General features: G+C 49.8%; 1 long non-coding RNA gene across 1 annotated transcript; it reads left to right on the top strand.

The window, feature by feature from the left end:
• Positions 1 to 3,900: 3,900 nt before the first annotated feature.
• On the top strand, positions 3,901 to 16,523 carry LOC123373201. The gene is made up of 3 exons (XR_006580613.1): positions 3,901 to 3,935; positions 8,784 to 8,868; positions 15,458 to 16,523. It is a non-coding gene; the product is annotated as an uncharacterized LOC123373201 (long non-coding RNA).
• The last annotated feature ends 1,387 nt before the right edge of the window (positions 16,524 to 17,910 follow it).

The raw sequence follows: 17,910 nt of genomic DNA, 5'->3' as shown, positions 1-17,910 counted from the left end.
CACCCCCACCCCAGAACCCATACCTCCCCTGCCCCAGCCCGGAGCCCCCTCCTGCACCCCAAACCCTTAGTCTCTGGCACCACCCCAGAGCCTGCACCCCCCAGCCAGAGTCCTCACCCCCACCCCTCCAAACCCCTGCCCCAGCCCGGAGGCCTCTCCTGCACCCTGAGCCCCTCATTTTGGGCCCCACCTGGAGCCCCCAGGCCAGAGCCCATACCCCCCCTGCTCCACCCTGGAGCCCTCTCTGACACCCCAAACCCCTAATCCCCAGCCCCACCCCAGAGTCTGCACCCCCAGCTGGAGTCCTCACCCACCTCCCAAGCCCAGAGCCCTCTCCCACATCCTGAATCCCTCATTTCTGGCCCCACCTGGATCCTGCACCCCCCGTCCAGAGCCCATACCCCCATGCCCCAGCCCAGAGCCGCCTCCCACACCCCAGAGCTTGCACTGCCAGAGCCCTCATCTCCCCTTCCATACCCCAACCCTCTGCCCCAGTCCAATGAAAGTGAGTGAGGGTGAGGGAGGGCGACCAACCAAGGGCTGGGGGATAGAGCGAGCAGGGTGGGGCCTCACAGCAGGGGCAGGGAAGGGGTGTTCGGTTTTGTGCAATTAGAAAGTTGGCAACCCTAGGGACTGGAGTTGGTGATCCAAGAGGTCCCTGCCAGTCCTATGATGTGCTGAGAGGTGGTGACTGACCACACGTGTGTCCCATCAGATACAGTCAGATGTCTGGCAGCCATCAGCAGCTACATATTGTGATGCCAGCTGGTTACACTGTGACTGGTGTTGTCACCTTTTAACATATGGCTATATCACAGTGTCATAACATTGTAGAGTTATCACCTGTTGATCATGGACGAAATCAAGGGGATTTTTTAGTTCTGTGCAGAACCAGGTCCATAGAGGCAAATCTTCTGCCCAGTGCATCACCCAATTCCCAATTATTTATCTTATACCCAGGCCTTATCTACATTAGAGAGAGAGATGCTGCTGCTAAGTACCATTTGTTCCCCTTGACTGATCCCAGTGAACCGTGTGTCCCCATTCACAACTGCGCGTGCCAGCCATTGATGAGTTGTGTCAAGTAATGCCAGACTCACCCCAATTCTGACAGGTTCCCCTCCTCCTAGATTATAGGCCTTGAGAAGTCAGGACCATTGTCTTCCTCATGCCTTTTAATGGTCTTTCTTAGACATTGAGAAGCTGACGCTGGTCCCAGAGTGTCCAAATCAGGGATTGGGCAGGAGGGGCTGCAGGGGTGAGCTCAGGACACAACGAAACACAACACTCATGAAAGCTGTTCTCCTTCCAGTGTTGGTGGATAGGGTGCAAGCTCTGCTGGAGGTGGCTATTAGACTCCTCCCTCTGGGCTGCACCTCCTCCTCACATTCCCTGCCCTCTTCTGCATGCTGCTGCACAAGGTGTCCTCCCCCCAGCATTCAGCTCCTTGCTGTGTAGTGGTGGGCACTCTGCAGCCTTGTCTGCCTTATGGTGCATCAGAGCCACAGCCATTTGCCTACCAAGGGAGCCTCCAGTGGTACAGAGGCAAGAGGCAGGATTTGCCCCTGAATAAATAATCCTAGAACTCCTAGCCAGTACCAGATCAGTCATTCTCACCTGGACATGTGGCCTCCTGTGTGCGGCCTCTTTATTAAATGGAGGGTGGGGGGAGGGGAATAAGTCTCTTAGCATGTTGCTACTTGCTACTTCCAACCTCTGCAAACATACATTGCCATTATTTCTAGAGATTTTACCCACTAAGATTTTACCCAAACTCTTCTTTCAATTATAATCCCTCTGACAGTGTTATAATATACCTCCCACAACTAGATTTGTACTTGTGAGCTCTTTGGATACAATCCTGCTCCTGTGAATGTCAATTTCTGACAGTGTCTGAAGTAAAAAGCAACCAAAGAGAGCATTTATTTGACCCAACAACCTGATCATTTAGTGTTTTAGTGGGAGATGCTGCAGCCTGCATTTCATGTTCCCAGTCAACCTTTAAAGTGAAGTTCTAGTCTGAAAAAGGACAGTAAACATGTCGCTTGACTCCCCACCCACCCCATCCAATTGCCCCTGGATCTCACTGCCTCCCACAACCCACCCCCACCCCCCATCTCCCCACGCCCCTGCCAGCCCAGTCCTTTTGAGAGCCGCAGGATGCCATAAAAAAACAGCCGTCATATGATGGTTGGGCTGAGATGCAGTTGGGGAAAGTCTATAATTTCCTTATTGATTTGTCTCATTACAAACCAAAATAAAAGCCAGTGAACACACAAAGGTATGTGTATAAAACAGTGTAGCTTTGCCGGCATTGTTCTCTCCCACCCTTCGAATGTCATTGGATTAGGTGCTAAGGAGACAAAAAAGTCTGTTGAAGTCAATGGAAAGACTCCCATTGACTTCAAAGGGGTTTGGGTCAGGCCCATATACACCTCTACCCCGAAATAACGCTGTCCTCGGGAGCCAAACAATCTTATTGCGTTATAGGTGAAACCGCGTTATATCGAACTTGCTTTGACCTGCCGGAGCGCCCCCCCCCCCCCCCCCCCGGAGCGCTGCTTTACCGCGTTATATCCGAATTTGTGTTATATTGGGTCGCGTTATATCGGGGTAGAGGTATAAGTTGAAAGCTCTTTTGGGGCAGGCAATGGGTCTTCCTATTTATTTGTACAGCAGCCAGCACAATGGGATGCTGATCCTCATCAAGACTCTTGGGCACAACAATCGATCAATCGTTATTAATAATAAAAACACGCTGGCCCCAGTTCTCCCAATACAAGACACAAAACTCACTCTGAAGTCCATGGGATCCAATGAGTGAAGAATCAGGGTCAATATCAGCAAATAAGCAAATTAAAAATAAAGAAAATCTGTTCATTTAAAATGACATTAAATCCATTGAAAATAGACTTTTAGCTGCCTGGATTCCCCAGCCCCCATCAGAGCAATAAAGTACACAAGACAAATGGCATTAAGATACTGCACAAGCGGGGAGAGATGGAGGCACTCCCCCAGAGCCAAGTACAATGGAAAATGAGAACCCTGGCTCCTGTCCCATTAAAATTTATCTAAGATTAATCACTTTAATAAAGTTCCATTTCCCCCTCAGTTCACTAGCAGCTCAAGGCCTGAAAGAGCCCCTCAGAGAGGTAGTCAGTCATGTCAGGGGCATACGATTCCAATAATCAAAAATAGGATCTACAGTCTTCAGAACATCTTCTAATACTGCTCCTACATGATGGGCTTTGGTAGTGGTGAGATCTGACTGAGAAAATGCTCAGAGTGGAAAGGTTCATTGTATCCTTCTCGCTCATCAAGCACGTGACCGGAAAGAGAGGAAACGGAATGATGAAGCTCAAAGGAGAGTCACAATTGGTGCTGACCCACTTGAAGGGGGGGAAAACGTGTCTACCCACGAGTCAGACACCTGACCACACAGACAACCTGAGTGATTTATGAACTCATGGCTACACTTGCAAATTTGCAGCGCTGCAGCAGGGTGTGAAAAAACACCCTCTGCAGCGCTGCAAATTGCGGCGCTACAAAGCGCCAGTGTAGTCAAAGCCCCAGCGCTGGGAGCGCGGCTCCCAGCGCTGTCCGTTATTCCCCACAGGGAGCTGGAGTACGGACAGCGCTGGAAGAGCTTTCTCCCAGCGCTGGCGCTTTGACTACACTTAGCGCTTCAAAGCGCTGCCGCGGGAGCGCTTTGAAGCGCTAATGTAGCCATAAGTTCTGAGCCCCGCCCCGCTCAGAGCCGCGTGATGAGGGGGCGGGGCTGGGAGCTCCAACGGGGCCTGAGCCCCGCCCCGCTCAGAGCGCCGTGGGGAGGGGGCGGGGCAGCTGCCTCCACTCGGCGTGGAGCTCACAGCCCCGCCCCCTCACCACGCGGCTCTGAGCGGGACGGAGCTCAGGCCCCGCCGGAGACGCGCTCGGTAAGAGGCTGGGGCCAGGGCCGGGACCGGTGGCGGGACCGGTGGCGGGGGGGAGGAGCGGGACCCGCCGGGGCCGGGGGCGGGGCCAGGGGGGAGGAGCGGGACCCGCCGGGGCCGGGGCCAGGGCCGGGGGCGGGACTGGGACCGGGAGCCGGACCCGGACCCGCCACCGCCGCCGCCGAAGCGCAGCCCGGTCTTCGGCGGCGGGGGGCCCTTCTGTTCCGGGACCCGCCGCCTAAGGGCCCGGAAGGCCCGCGGCGGGGACACCCCCCCCCCGCCACCGAATTACCGCCGAAGACCGGGCTGTGCTTCGGCGGCGGTCCCGCTTCGGCGGTAATTCGGCGGCGGGGGGCTCCCGCCGCGGGTCTTCGGGGCACTTTGGCAGCGGGTCCCGGAACGGAAGGGCCCCCCCGCCGCCAAAGACCCCGGGCCCCCGGAATCCTCTGGGCGGCCCTGGTGTGAGTTGGCCCCTGGATTGGGAGTGGTGGCTCAGAATGACAGTTGGGAATCATGGTGGCATCTGGGAGTTAGGACTGCCAGTCTGTTTGGTGTACTTATTATTTAAGTGCTCCCATCAAACAGTCTTCTCTGGGGGTATGAACAGAGTTCTTTAAAAACAATACTAAAAAAAGAAGACACACCACACAGCGATTGCAATATTTGTTGAGCCATGTCAACTAGATTAAGGCCAGGTCTACACTACAAATGTACATTGGTAGGGTTACGTCTCTCAGGGGTGTGAGCAACATAGTTATACTGACCTACCCCCTGGTGTAGATGTAACCCACTCACTTCCTGGGTGTGGTGTTCTGTCCCCTCTCGTGGCACCGAGACCACTTAGAAATTAATGAGGCTGCTACACCCTTAGCTAAGAGTCACGTGGCTTTTAGCTCATGCAGGAGAAGCTCATGTGTTTAACTCCGGAGATCCCAGGTTCGATTCTGCCTGCCAACGACTGTGACATAGACAACACTATGGCAACAGGAGAGCTTCTTCCACTGACATCGCTGCTGCCTGTCACGGAGGTGTATTAAGAAGCTCTCCCGTTGGCGTAGTAGCGTCTTCACTAAAATGCTGCAGCTGCACAGGTATAGCTACGCCGCACTGTAGGTGTGGACAAGCCCTTAGATAGATTTGCTCAAAAATAAATGTACAAAAATGGGTGCACCTCCGACATAAAAGCTGTAGTGCCTAAAAGTGCTCTCAGATTTTGGGTGCCACAAGTTCCCGATGGCCAGCTCAAGACTCCTGATTAGCAGAGATGCTGAGGGCTCACTTTTCTAGCTGATACCAGTAGGAGGTACAGTTGGTTGGCACCCTTGAAAAATCAAGCTCAAACTGTCTCACATTGGGCCCCCAAAGCTGGAGGTACCTCAAACTGGTGGACAATTTCAACAGTGTTGGCCTCAGAGGACACAGTCTTTGCATCAAGCCCTAAAGATCAACACAACATGTGGGCTCAGGCAAAGCAGAGTTAGAGGGCCCTCCCCTGAAAATGTCCTTCCAGGAGCCCGTAGAGATTTCAAATCTAGAGAATGTTAACAAGAGCATATCAGCTGATTTGAATGTACAGAAGGGTGCAGGGCATAGGATGGAAGCAAGGGCGGGAATGGGGCTGAGTGGAATAACACCGGAGAGCAGGGAGTTGGAATTAGGCAGCTGGTGACTGGGAATGAGAGCAATCAGGCAGAAGGGAGTGAGCAAAAGGAAGACAGAAGATGGTGTAGTGAGAGCAACAAGTCCCCCAGGAAGAGCAGAGAAACGGCCTAACCAGGGAAGAAAGGTTGAGCTGGGAAATGAAGGAGATAAAAGTGGCTTCCAATGCCAGTTTAAGGGTTGGTCCTAATTTCTAAAGGTATTTATGGATCAAGTCCCAGCTGCATTTCAGTCTATGAACCACTGAGACAGCTGTGCTTCTCTGGGACAACACAGATAGCACAGCCCAGGACGAAGCACGTGAGAGCCGGAGGCAAAGCATTCTAGGTCTAGGGGATCCAGCTAAGGAACAAACTTCCAGAGACAGCCAGGAAAATCTAGAGTCTGTCAGTCTTCAGGAAACGCTGCAAAATCTTCCTCTTTGAAAAAGCCTTTCCACCATCAGAATTACAGAACATGGACCACTGCCACCCCCCACCCCTCCAGCCTAAACCCCAACCAACCAAAACTGGAAATTCATAACATCTACAAAAATGAACCGATCACCCCACCCCAAGCAGAGTTTTGGCCCCCACAAGGGAGAAGTGCCAGGGATTCCATGAAGTCTACTCTGCTATTACTATTGATTTTCCATGGGAGGGGCTAAGATACGATGCTGATCGGCTGAAGAACAAGAACAAACGAACTCTGCTCAGAAAGGTAAATGATGTCCTGGGCCCATCTCGCTGCACTGAGAGGCATGAAGGGCTTGAACAGCTTCTTTGGTCTTTGTTTCTATGGAAAAAGAGTTTCTTTCCACTGCTGTTGAATCACATTGTATTTTGTAAATGGCAATTGAGGTAAATAGGTTATGGGGAAGCGCTGAGCCATTGCAGCCAGATGCTGTGGGCCTCCATAGAGAAGCAGGGGTTCGGCATCATCCATCTTTAGTGACACCAAGATCAGGCACCCTGCGAGCTCTCCAGGAAGTGTTGTGCCGTCCCCACCGCTGCAGGAATGTTCAAAGGTGCCAGAGTCTCTCCGCTGGCAGGGCCCTTCATCGCGGTTGGAGGTTGCAGTGGTGCAGAGAGGCTCTAGCCTCTACTCCACTGGGAGGCCTGCAGCTGGCCAGCTGCACCCAAAAGGGAGGTGATGCAAGGAGGCATGACCAAACAGAGGCAGGGGACGTGCTGATTCAGGGCCGTCCTGCAGCAGCTTCTGCTAGCGAGAATCCTATGGAGCCCCCAGTGGAACTTAAAGTTGCCCCCACAGCTGTGGTGAAAAGCTACCTTTTGGCACAATCTGTATCCTCCAGCACTAGGAAAAGCAAATCCAGCCCTCAGGTTCTAATGCTGCCATTATATAAACAGGCATGTCAATTGGTCAGGAAATGTGAGTTCAAAGTCATGTAACTTGTGCGGTAGTGGGGCCATCTGCCTCCTGAGCGCCCCCATGCGGCAGAAGTTACATCAGTCTGTGGTGCCCTGCTACACAATGTCCCCCCACATCAGGGCCCCTTAATAACTCACAGTGGGCAGGTCATTACAACATTCCTCGGTGCCATTTAATGAGTCCTTACACACTGGCCCTCCAAACCTCAGTTCGGTCACTCTCTCCCCTTCTTCCCAGAGCTAGGTCCCCAGTCAATGTCTCACCAGCTTTACCTGGCTCAAACTCAGCCAGCTGGTTCCAGCTAGCAAGGCCCAAATCCTTTTCTCAATCAATCTCAAACTATACATATAAAATGCTGGGGTCTAAATTGGCTGTTACCACACAAGAAAGAGATCTTGGAGTCATTGTGGATAGTTCTCTGAAAACATCCACTCCATGTGCAGCGGCAGTCAAAAAAGCGAACAGAATGTTGGGCATCATTAAGAAAGGGATAGATAATAAGACAGAAAATATCATATTGCCTCTAAATCCATGGCACGCCCACATCTTGAATACTGCATGCAGATCGGATCACCCCATCTAAAAAAAGATATATTGGAATTGGAAAAGATTCAGAACAGGGCAACAAAAATGATCAGGGGTATGGAACAGCTTCCATATGAGAAGAAATTAAAAAGACTGGGACGTTTCAGTTTGGAAAAGAGACGACTAAGGGGGGATATGATATAGGACTATAAAACTATGACTGGTGTGGAGAAAGTAAATAAGGAAGAGTTATTTACTTCTCATAACAGAAGAAATAGGGGGTCACCAAATGAAATTAATAGGCAGCAGGTTTAAAACAAACAAAAATAAGTCTTTTTTTCACACAACGCCAAGTCAACCTGTGGAACTCCTTGCCAGAGGATGTTGTGAAGGGCAAGACTATAACAGGGTTCAAAAAGAACTAGATTAATTAATGGAGGATAGGTCCATCAATGGCTATTAGCCAGGATGGGCTGGGATGGTGATCCTAGCCTGTTTTGCCAGAAGCTGGGAATGGGTGACAAGGGATGGATCACTTGATGATTACCTGTTCTGTTCATTCCCTCTGGGGCACCTGGCATTGGCCACTGTCGGAAGACAGGATGCTGGGCTAGATGGACCTTTGGTCTGACCCAGTATGGTCGTTCTTATATTCTAATCAGAGCTGGCTAGCCCTGGCCCTTAAGGGGCAAGCCACCCCTTACGTGCGCCAGTCTGGCATTTACTAGGTGTGCAGTACAAGCATAAATTATACTCCCTTATTGGCATTCTGTGAAAATACAGCCCCAACATAAGGGGATGCAGCGCCTACTGAAGTTAATGGAAATTGAGTCTGCTTCTACCAGGCCTCTGTTTGCTACCTGGCGATTTGCGAGAGGTGCAGGAGTAAGTTAAAATAGGGGGACTGCTTTATATTACACCCTCCTGCCAGTTATTTTCTGCCAACATCCCATTTTCCTCCCTCTCAGCATGTAAATCACACTCAGTTTGCACACTCCCTGAATTCCAGAAGTCACACCCCGTAGCCACTTATGCCCACCTACACCTGTTGGCAATTTACTCCTGATGTGTAACTTACATCAGTTTATGTTACTGCTCAATTTCTGTAGGAGATTTGGGGGATTTGCATTTACTGACTACAGACTGAATTTGCTCCCGTATCTAATCTAGATGGCAAGGGCCCAATTCTGCCCTAAGATGTGTGGATATAATAATAATTATTAACAAGCAATAGCAATAATCCCTAGCTTTTATTGAGTGCTTTTCATTAGTAGTGCTCATTATTCCATTTTACAGATGGGGAAACTGAGGCACAGAGAGGTGCAGTGATTTGCCCAAGGTCACCCAGCTGGCCAGTGACAGCGTCAGGAATAGAACAAAGGTATTTTGAGTCCCCATCCAGTGCTCTATCCACTAGGTCATACTGTGAATGCCATGGATTTTGCTGGGACTTTTGCCTGTGTTTCTGAGGGGCAGGTTTGTTATTTCCAGCCTTCCTTGATCATTTTCTGCCACTTTTGTGCACTGCTGGTGCTCAGTAAATAAGGGATAGTAATGAAAGTGCAACATTTTCTCAGGCTAAATAAAACCACCATGGTAGATCACCGCTTCAAAGAAAGCCACTTGTTTGACAGACTCTGGCCGACCAAGGGTTGCAAGCATTAATGAATAAGGAAGATATAAACCTTTGCAAGGGGGGCAAAAAAATGGATCCTGATTTTTGGCCCTGCTTTGCATCACCCACCCGCACAAAACAGCCATAGAGCTGTTTTTCATGGCCCCTGGAGAATTCCCCATGCATGGGGACATCCTTGTATGGCTTGGTGACCTTCCCAGCATCTAACATAGGGATGTGGCCAGGGAAAAGAGAACATGGCCCAGTGGTCTCTATTCGCTGGCTGCTGGAATGGGCCCCTTGCTCTAACTTAGGCAGGGACCAACTCTGTGGCTGGATTTCCCTCCGGATCAAGGGAACACAAAGCCACAATTGTGCATACCCTTGCTGATCTGCACCAAGTACAGCTTGTCCTTCTGGCCTATTCACCGTGCATCCTCCAAAGGATCGGTTTGGCTGGCAGTCTGGAAAATTCCAATTCCCTCCAGGGTTAAAAGAAATACGGGAAGGACAAGATTTGAAATGTCTTGTTAAAACAGATTGCACTGAAGCCAAATGGGTGAGATTTTGCAGGTCTGGAGCTGGAGCTTGGGGAGGGGAGGATGGCAGAGGAAAAAACTGTATGAGAAGACAGCGCTGCAAATGCCTTATCTTTACCGGGAGCAGCAGCAGCTGTCTAAAAGCCTGTAGAAGCCAAAGCAGCAGTGACAGATTGTTTTATAAGAATCTGGAGCTAGTCCAAAGTAATTATAGTTCCAAAGTCCAGATCCACCTCGATGGCTATTTCTGAGAGTACAATACAAATGAACACCTTCAGGAGAAAAAAATATACCCACTGCTCAGTGTAGGTGCCATGGGGAATTTTTTTTAACAGCAGGAGTTTTGATAGGCTGTACCTTTTCCTTTAGGTTTCCCATGCGGGGGGTGTGGGGGGCTGCCAAGCAGTGACAATGTGAGAGATTGAAATCATTCATGACTCAGTTTGTTAAATGGCTCATTGGGACCCGTTGCCAGTGCTTTCTTCATCAGCGGGATGAGAGACAATGAGCAGCAGGTAGGAGTGTGAAATTGCTGCTGCAGCTTTTTGGGTGTAAGAGGAAGAGGAAGCTTGAAGAGCTGGGGTTCCCTTTTAGCATAAAAGGGGAGGGGGATTATTTTACACAGTCATTGTCAGAGAAAAAAAGCACAGGAGTGGGCATCAGGAACTCCTGGATCCTAATCCACCAGGCTCTCACACTGACTCACTGAGGCCATGACTGCATTACAAACTTTAGTTGATGCAAATTACATTGCCGTACAGCTGCCAAAGTTTGTGTATCGACCAGGCACACGCATACTTGACTGCTTGCATTGGTGCTGCACGTAGTCACCAGGAGTGTTTGTGGTAATGCAAATGGCGGTGTCCCATGGGTAGGTATCCCAGTGTGCCATATGCTACCATCTGGTGCCAGGCCTTTTGGGAAATTCTTGCAATGTGTTGTGGGATAGAAATGGCTCTCCCAGGGATCTGTGAGATCTAAGGATCAAGTTCGCAGCATGCACCTTTCTCCATCCCATAATACCATCCGTATCCCATAATTTTCACACCTTTTTTTTTAAATCCCACAAACCTGTGTGGCACTTTTCAGTGTCCGCCATCCCTGACAGAAGCATGGAGCCTGCAGAGCTCTGTGCTATTGTGATGATGTTGCAAATACAGGATGCATATTTCTCCTGTATTTGCAGATCCACAGCAAGGTTTGCAGTAATGGGAGTCATGATGATTTCTCGGAGGACAGTCTGCTGAGGGACACAGTTCCAGGTTGTTCATGACATTCCTTGAGCTGCAGATGGTGGAGGAGTGTCACATCTGGGCCTGAGAAACAAGCACTGACAGGTGGGATCTTATCATAATGCAGGTGTGGGACAACAAGCAGTGGCTACAGAACTTTCGGATTTGTAAAGCCACATTCATGGATCTGTGTGCCACGCTTGCTCACCCCAACACTTCACGACAGTGACACCAGAATGAGAGCTGCATTGATAGAAGCAAATGACAACCACGCTCTGGAACTTTGCAACACCAGATTGCTACTGGTTAGTGAGAAATCATATTGGAGCTGGGAAATCCACAGTGTTGTCTGTTATACATGTGTGCAGGGTCATTAATTGTCACCGGCTACACATGACTGATTCTCTGCAATGTGTAGGACAGAGTGGATGGATTTGCAGCAACGGGGCCCCGTTGCCTATCCCTATTTTGGGACCGCACATATACCTGTTTTGATACTAGGGCACCTTGCCACAGAATACATCAACAGAAAGAGCTACTTTTCTGTGATGGATCAACGGGGATACTTCATTGACATCACTGTGGGCTGGTCTCAGAAGGCACATGATGCTCACATCTTTAAGAACACAGGACTGTTCAGAAAGGCGCAAGCAGGAACAGTCTTTCCCGGCCAGTGGATTACCATTGGTGATGTAGAAATGCCAAGTGATTCTGGGGGACCCAGAGTATCCTCTGCTCCCCTGGCTCATGAAGGCGTATACTGGCCACCTCAACAGCACGAATGAAAGCTTCAGCAGGTGCAGAATGACTGTTGAATGTGCTTTTGGTAGGTTGAAGGGACGCTGGTGGTATTTACTCACTAGATTGGATCTCAGTGAGCAAAATATCCCAGTGGTTAGAGCTGCCCGTTGTGGCCTGTGAGGCAAAGGGGGAAAAGCTGCCATCTGGGTGGAGGTGCAGCCAGGGGTGGCTCCAGGCACCAGCACGCCAAGTGTGTGCTTGGGGCGGCAAGCAACTGGGGGCACTCTGCCGGTCGCCGCGAGGGCGGCAGGCAGGCTGCCTTCGGTGGCATGCCTGCGGAGGGTCCGCTGGTCCTGCGGCTTCAGCCCTGGGACCAGCGGACCCTCCACAGGCAAGCCGCTGAAGGCAGCCTGCCTTCCGTGCTTGGGGCGGCAAAATGTCTAGAGCCGCCCCTGGGTGCAGCGGCGGTCTGGTGAGCTTGAACAGCCAGACACAAGGGCCATTACAAGATCCCAACATGGAACTATGCAGTTGAGGGAGATTTTGAAAGAGCACTTTAATGATCAGCCATCGTAGTGTTCTCTGGACCTGGAGCTTTGAGTGCTGTTAGAAATTGTGTATTGCTCGCTGTACACTTATAAATATGACTGGTTGCATAGCGATACTCAACCCCCACAGTATTTGTAAATGTACAGCATGCACCACACACAAGCTCAGGAAAGCATTCTGCAGTATGCATTGTGAATTGATAAAGATAACTGTTCTCCATAAATAGAACTTTATTGGGTGAGAAAAACAAAATGTGCAAAAAAACTCCAAGGCAATGTCATACATAGGGGCCCTACCAAATTCACAGTTTGTTATGGTCAATTTCATGGCCATAGGATTTGAAAATTGCTAAATTTCACATTTTCAGATGTTGAAATATGAAATTTTATGGTGTTGTAACCGTGGGAGTCCCGACCCAATGGGGGAGGGGGTCAAAAACCTGTTGTGTGTGTGTGTGTGGGCGGGGGGAGGGGTGTCATAGGATTGCCACCCTCAGTGCTGTGCTGCCTTCACAGCTGACCCGGAGGTGGAGGTGTGTCTGATCTCCCTGCCCCCCACCCACCAGAGCAGCTGTGTCGGGGATGGTCAAATTCTGTCCCTCCCCAACCCAGTCAGAACTAGGAGTCCTCTTTGCTTTTGCACTCCGAGCAGCAAAGGGAAGACTGGACCCACATCCACAAGTCTCCAGCTGCAGGAACCTCTGTGGCCACTGCCTAGTCCCAGAGGATCCTGCAGCAGGGAGAGGCACCTGGAGGTGGGTCTGATCTCTTCCCCACCCCCCAAAATGGCTGTGTGGGGGGATGGACAAGTCCTGTCCCTCCCCAGCCCAGCCGGAGCTAGCAGCCCCCTTTGCTGGGGTGCTCCTAGGAACAAGGGGACATCGGATTTCATGGAGAAGAGCTTATTTCACGGTCTGTGACGCATTTTTCACAGCCATGAAATTGGTAGGCCCTAGTCATACATATTTGTCTTACTGTCTGGAGTGGTTCACGGCCATCAGTGCCAACCCCAGGGCAGACTGTCATGAAGCAGGGCAGAGACCTCAAACTGGTGGTAATTTCTATAATTAGATTTCACCAACCCAGGAACAAATGTGAAGTCTTGAAGCACTATAACAGTCTTACCATGGAGTCACAGACAGTCCCCTTGGCCATGCCAGTCTCTCTTGCCACCCAGGCAAGCTGGGCTTAGTGAAAGTTGGTTGCTATACACCAAAGATCACGAAAGAGTCAGGTAGCTTCCCAGTCCCAAGAGACCAGTCACTTACCCCAGATCAATTTCTACCTTAGATCTCACACCAAAGATAATGCTTATAACCAGTCCTACTGTAAACCATCTAAGGATTTATTAACTCAGAAAAGAAATGAGAGCATAATTACGAAGTTTAAAGCAGGCAAACAGATATACACAAATGAGTTGTTCTATGGTTTTAAAAGGTGACAGAGGTATAGCTATCTGTCAGCTCTGAATGTCTTTTAAGGCTAACCCAGGAGACCCTGCTGATCTATGCCTCTGTTTCATAGCTTCAGCCCTGAGAGAGTCCAAACAGCAAAAGAGAATAGAATATTTTCTTGCCAGCTATTTTTACTTCCTTCTTCCAGAATTCAGGCTAATGGGATGAGCCGTTTTGCATGTAGCCTCTTTGTGGGTGTGAAGGGGAAATTAACAAAGTATTTGTATTGTTATGTTCCATAATGGGCCATTGGTTTTGACAGGCCTCCTTGATAACTAGCACATGATCCCTCCTGACTGAGTTCACAGTTTCAGAGCAAACCTTTTTACCAGTTATAAAGCAAAAATTAACTATTGCCTTATAGCATGTGATAAAGACACCATATGTGAGTTATTACATGCTGCAATTTACAAGCATTTTGTAAAGACTAAACACATTGTTATAAATTCAATACCCCTCTTAACCATAGTAAAATGTGGGTGAAACAGATTGGTTTCCGGTGATGAATTTGTCAGTGTTCAACTAAGGCCTAAAGCCTTGGCAAAAGCTGGCACCTGGTCTGCCAGTGTCACAATATTGTTAACATAAATTAACAGAGTGGAACTTTAAAACTGGAAAGGCATGGGAGTAAACATTTCTGTCTATTTAAGTGCACAAATGTAGTGTGTTGTGGCTACACATTACCCCAGTGGTGGTTCTCACAGGTCAGTATGTGGTTTTCCTTTCTGGAGTGGAGCAGTAGGGGTGTTGATATGCCCTTTGATACCACGTGGCGTGTTGAAGGGTGTAGGAAGCAGAGACCATGGAGTTCAAGGACTGCAAAGGGTGGAGTGCCCAGGATTTTTGGACCTGTAGATCATAGAATATCAGGGTTGGAAGGGACCTCAGGAGGTATCTAGTCCAACCCCCTGCTCAAAGCAGGACCAATCCCCAACTAAATCATCCCAGCCAGGGCTTTGTCAAGCCTGACCTTAAAAACCTCTAAGGAAGGAGATTCCACCACCTCCCTAGGTAACCCATTCCAGGGCTTCACCACCCTCCTAGTGAAAAAGTTTTTCCTAATATCCAACCTAAACCTCCCACACTGCAACTTGAGACCATTGCTGCTTGTTCTGTCAACTAGTACCACTGAGAACAGTCTAGATCCATCCTCTTTGGAACCCCCTTTCAGGTAGTTGAAAGCAGCTAGTAAATCCCCCCTCATTCTTCTCTTCTGCAGACTAAATAATCCCAGTTCCCTCAGCTTCTCCTTATAAATCATGTGCCCCAGCTCCCTAATCATTTTTGTTGCCCTCCACTGGACTCCTTCCAATTTTTCCACATTCTTGTAGTGTGGGGCCCAAAACTGGACACAGTACTCCAGATGAGGCCTCACCAATGTCGAATAGAGGGGAATGATCACATCCCTCGATCTGCTGGCAATGCTACTACTTATACAGACCCAAATGCTGTTAGCCTTCTTGACAACAAGGGTACACTGTTGATTCATATCCAGCTTCTCGTTCACTGTAACCCCTAGGTCCTTTTCTGCAGAACTGCTGCCTTTTCTGCAGAACTTCCCTCCTAAGTGTAGGACTCTGCACTTGTTGAACCTCATCAGATTTATTTTGCTCCAATCAACCAGGGTCAGCAGCATTTGTATTTGCTGCCTGAGAAGACCCATTATGTTTTGGTGCATTTCCCTCTCCTTGTCCTGCGGGACTCTTAGGACTGTCTCCTGTCGCCTCTTTCCTTCTCCATGCTGTCTGTCATATTGGCCTTCTAAGCCCTGTGATCTCAGTCCGATGCAGTACTGGCTTGCAGGATCTCACTTAACATGTCCTCTTCTTTCTCCTCCTCAGGCTCAGGCATGGAAGCGTTATTCCTCAAGGCCATCACGCCAAACACTGCTGACAAAACCAGACCGATGTAACATTAGATTTACAGTCACCACAGAAAGGGAGAGAGACGTTTCAAAACGATTTCCATAAACACTTTTGATAAGAAATGCTTAGTGATGCTTCAGCTCTGGAGCACCTGCACACAGGGCTGGTTTCCAGCCCCAGCCATGGTGAGGATGGCCTGCCAGGGGCAAGCAGGGAAAGGCTGATCTGTTGCATTTCAATCTCTATTCCAAGACTATGAGTATAGGGCAATGGCACTGAATATTGGCACTATTTTCCACAGGCGGTGGTGGTTCTAACTGATGTCTCACTCCGGAGGGTTACAAAGGCACAGAGAGAAAAGCCTGATACACTTATCATGAGACCCCTTTCTCTGCTGGTGTAAAGAGGCCAAGAAGTCACCATAACGGATTATCAGTGAATTTCCCTATTGTAAGGGGTCTTCTCATGTGGTGTAGAACAAGCTGTCAATTCCCCTGTCACCCTTCAGCCTTCCCACAGGCCTGTTCTGGTCATTCCCTCTGCAGCATCTGGCACCAGTCACTGTCAGAAGGATACTGAGCTAGATGGACCCTTGGTCTGATCTACTATGGCCGTTCTTACGTATGCTTTATTTTCAGGGTGGGGGCATTCCTGGGGAAAGAGGGTGTGGCTGGATTGCAATCCTCAAGCTATTCTTGACAACTTGTTTGGGGCTAGCCCAGTGCAGAGCTCCAACTTTGCTGTGGTCACCCCAAGAACCCCGCAGTGCCAATTGGCAAAGGATTCACTGTTCTGTACGGTTCCTGTCAGGCCTGACAGACTCATTACACCTCTCATGCTGCTTTCATAGTGTAGCAATGCAGTGACTCACCAGCACGGTGTCTCTTGCTGGTCATCCAGAAAATTAGATTTTCCAGCCTTGGCGCACCCTCTGCTGGCCAATGTCCCCACCCAGGGGAACCCCCAACCCTCTACCCCCACCTCACCTCAGTGACTACTGCAGTCACCACCTAGCTCCCACTCATTGGGGCAGACTGCAGTCTACACCACTCATCATCAGCAAGGAGGGTTTGGACCTGCTGCCTTTGCAGGGGCGGCTCTAGGATTTCTGCCGCCCCAAGCAGGGCGGCACGCCGTGGGGGGGCGCTCTAGCGGTCGCCGGTCCCGCGGCTCCGGTGGACCTCCTGCAGGCACGCCTGCGGATGCTCCACCGGAGCCGCGGGACCAGCAGCCCCTCTGCAGGCACGTCTGCGGGAGGTCCACCGGAGCTGCCTGCCGCCCTCCCGCTGGGACGCCACCCTAAGCACTGGAGCCGGCCCTGTGCCTTTGCCTACCCTGGGCTGCACCTCTGCAACTCCAGTATCCTTCCCAGTCTTTACCAAGGCCTGCAGCCTGGGGGTTTTCCCACCTAGAGCTCACCAGCTCCTCTGGCCTTTCCCCAGCCCTGCTCCACTCTAGGTACCCTGCTGCACTCCCAAGCCACCAGGCCTATCTCTCTCCACCTCTAGAGAATGATTGTCTGAGCACCTGCCTCACAGCCCTTTTATAGGGCCATCTGTGGCCTGATTGGGGCATGGCCCCAGCTGTGGCTGCTTTCCCAATAAGCCTACCCTATTGGCTCAGCTGCAGCCCTCTCTAAGGCTGCTTTTAACCCCTCTTAGCCGGAGTGGGGTGACTGCCCCGCTATAGATAGCATTTATCCAAAAAGAGTCATGTGAGGTGTCTATTACAAGCTTATGTCATACTGATCCTCATAATCATGGTGAGATATATAGATGGATGATATTTAAAGGGTTATGTTACATATGTAGATATTCTGAAAATATGTCTTAGAGTCTGTGTCCCAGCAGATTTGTCACACAGGTTCTGCTAGCCAAAGGGATGTAGATTCACCTGTCTGACTAGGTTCATATGTAAATTAAGCATTGTAAGCCAACACAGTAGAAGTCCATTTTTCACATGGAGTCAACAGGAGGATGTGAAACCAATTTGGAGCCAGCACCTTAGGAAAGGAGCCACAGAAGTCAGCCTGACTCTAGGGACAAAAACAATGGACTGTGGGAGAGAGATGGAAGGTCAAAATCCTTTTATTCCTTACCGAGAAAGCAAAGAGGACAGTGCTTTTTGTGGGATTAATGAAAAAGAAATCCCAACCAGTGCTGGCTGGTGATGCTGGGAGATTGCTTTAGGTGAGAAACTGTTTAGACTATGAGAAGGGTGTTCTACTTTTGTTCTATTTGTAACCATTTCTGTTCCCACTTCTTATCCTTTCTCACTAGCTTTTAGATCTTAGCCTTTTGTAATAAACTTGATTTTCACTATAGATATATCTCAATGCTGTGATGTTATAAAGGACCCGATCCCGGGTTGTACCAGCCAAACTGCGTTTAAACTGTTTCTTTAGAGACCGCAAACCTGGCGAGTTCTGT

The sequence above is a fragment of the Mauremys mutica genome, chromosome 1 (assembly GCF_020497125.1).
Source record: "Mauremys mutica isolate MM-2020 ecotype Southern chromosome 1, ASM2049712v1, whole genome shotgun sequence".
Lineage (NCBI taxonomy): Eukaryota > Metazoa > Chordata > Testudines > Geoemydidae > Mauremys > Mauremys mutica.
This window is presented reverse-complemented; position numbering and strand designations above follow the sequence as displayed.